Below are 2,828 nucleotides of genomic sequence, written 5' to 3' on the forward strand. Positions count from 1 at the left end.
GGGGTGAGAAGCAGAAAAGGCCTCGACTCTGTGTAAGCACTGCTCAGCAATAACGAAAACACCCCTGTATTATCAACACTGTTTTCAGCACCAATCCAAAACATAGCCCCATACTAGCTACTATAAAAAAAATTACCTCTGTCCCAGCCAAAACCAGCTCAAGAACGTATTAAATTGGAAAACTCATCTGCAGCAGCACATGTATGAGACCAGCGCAAGAGTTTAAAATGGAGCCTTTTCCACCACAAGAATCAATAGTAGGCTCCTTCTCTCCTGGAGGATGTCTCCATGTCCTTGTGGGCTTGACTTTGCTCAGAGCAGTGCCACGAGAACAGCCAGGTGACCTGCAGGAACACACACCTTCAAAATTGTAGATCCCACAGCATGTTTTTTAACACGTGCTAAGGCTGGTTCGTGATAGCCAACCCTTTGTGAAGAACACCTTGACGCAGGGATGCTTGCGTCAAGCTTCCTGGTCAATGACACCATGAGGATTCGGATTCCCAGTTTCCCCTCCCTTTTTTTCCCTCTTGATTTTCTGATTTAAACATTGATCCAAACAGTTATCCTTCTCCTCTTAACATATCTTCAGATGACAAGGCTTTTGCCAAGAAGAAGACAATAGAGCATGTGAACCTCCCACCATATGAATGGATATCATCCCAAAGACATTCTAGGCAAAGCTAACTGTTTTTCCGCACCCTGTGAGTTCATGGATGGCTGCAGTGATTAACTCTGAAGCTCGATGACTTATTCAGTTGTAACCGTTGACTGATCCATTGTGTCATGTTTTCATTTCAGCGCTTGTAGATCTTGGGAGCTTTCCAGTGAGTGAGTCTGCATGTTTGCAATGTCCACTCTGCTGGTGCTTCTAAATTAGGGTTTTTGACTTTCCCTATTGCAACTTGAGGAATTTTTTTTGTCCTAGATGGCTTTCACCTGCACAGGGCTAGAGTCCTTTCCTCCAGAAATCAGCAGAGGGATCATAAACAGGCAACAACAAATATATAAAAAAAAAAAGGAGAAAAAAATCCAGTTCCTTTTAAATAAAATAAAAAGAGTCCTTTTGTTTTCAGTGAGGAGATAGACAACATAGTTTTCACCACTGTCCCGGGAAGGAAGAGGTCCTGCTGATTTCCAGTCAAATTCTGCTTGATATAATTTTTTGATGGTGGGTATTTGAAATTCCAGCCTCAGTGAAGGGAATGAAAAAGTCTCGATGGCTGTAAGGGAATCAGGTCCTTCCCATCTATGTTTCAGCACCAAGCAAGCAGAATACAGGACTTATTTCGAGCTGTTTCCCTCAGAAAAGGTTGAGGGAAGCTGATATCGAGACCTCTCTGAGGAAAGGCTTACAATTCCTTTTTCCTACTGCTCATCCCTTCCCACTGTTAACCTTTACCACAGTCTTGCTGCAAAACAGTGGGATGGACACTTAGGATGGGATCTATGTAACCTAGCTGTTGCCACCTAGAAATTTAATGTCTAATTCTTGCTTTTTCCATAGTCAATAGAGATATAGGGAAGGTCACCCCCTTTTAAAAGATGTGTCTGAGGCAGATGAGATTAAATTCCCATGGGGGTATCTACCATGCTCCACTGAGTATGGAGATGACCTAGACAATTGGTTTAGGATACCCAGGTTTCAGGTAATTTCTGTTGTGTGATCCCCCCACCCCTGACTTACAAAGCAGGTCTCACCAAAACCATATACATATACAACAATATCATAGAAAATCGTTATTTTCCTCCCTCTGTGACTTCTGTATATATTATACTCACCCAACATTACAAACTCAAGATGATTTTTTGTTCCTCCGAGGAGATTTAACCTGGCATCTGAACTGCGTCCTACTTTTTTTCTGCCCTGACCTCCAAAATATAAATGTACCCCGGCCCTGAGGACATCTACATCTGGAGCTAGCTCTGAACTTCATGGTGGCCTCTGTAATAAAATCAAACCTCTGGATAGCAACAGCTGTGATCTCTGGAGAAAACCAGATTTGACCGTTAACTGCACAGTGCTGCTCATCTCAGCCAGAAATGAGGGTATTAAAGCCAGCTCCTGCCTTGTGATTATTGTGTTTGGGGAAGGAAAAAAGTGGAATCCACTCTGCATTACTACCTAGTGTCTATCTGTCCTACTGCATATGTTAGGTATTATTATGTACTACCACAAAGCACAAGCTTAATAGACTATACATAACAAATACTTCTGAAAGAGCAAAGCCCATGAAATAAAGTAGCAATTGCTACACCCTTAGCTTTTGAAAATCTATGATGATAATAAACCCATCTGGTGGGTGTTTTCTCCATCACTCATAGAGTCACATCAACACATATTAAGTTGCTGGCAGAAAAGTGCTCCAATGACATTGGTTTCAGAGGGTGGAAAAGGCCATAAGAAACACAGGAGAAGGTTTTCCACACCTGAGGAAGGTCAACACAAAGTCTGAAAGAAATCAGACTTGAGTTTCTTTGCTAGGGGAGGAGAGGAAGGCTTTCAAAGAGCTGTTTGCAGCTCCTTCAGTCTCACACCTGATACATGTGCTCTTGGCACAGGTTAGAGTAGCCCTCAGGCCACGTTTCCTACAAAACCACATACCAGCCCTGTGCAGCAGGTGTGCAGTGAACACTCATCGTGCCACCTCTGCTTCCCTCTGTCTTCCTGCAGCTATCTCCCTCTTCATAAGACCAGCAAGGTTGTCTGCGGCTTTCAGCAGCTTCCTTGGGTCTGGCTGCTGTTTACCGTCTGTTCTTGTGAGACCTAACAGAAACCTCTGTAGGTTTAGAAAGATATCATCAATCATCCTGTCTCCCGTGACTGC

The sequence above is a fragment of the Aptenodytes forsteri genome, unplaced genomic scaffold, assembly GCF_000699145.1.
Source record: "Aptenodytes forsteri isolate BGI_AS27 unplaced genomic scaffold, ASM69914v1 Scaffold346, whole genome shotgun sequence".
Taxonomy (NCBI): domain Eukaryota; kingdom Metazoa; phylum Chordata; class Aves; order Sphenisciformes; family Spheniscidae; genus Aptenodytes; species Aptenodytes forsteri.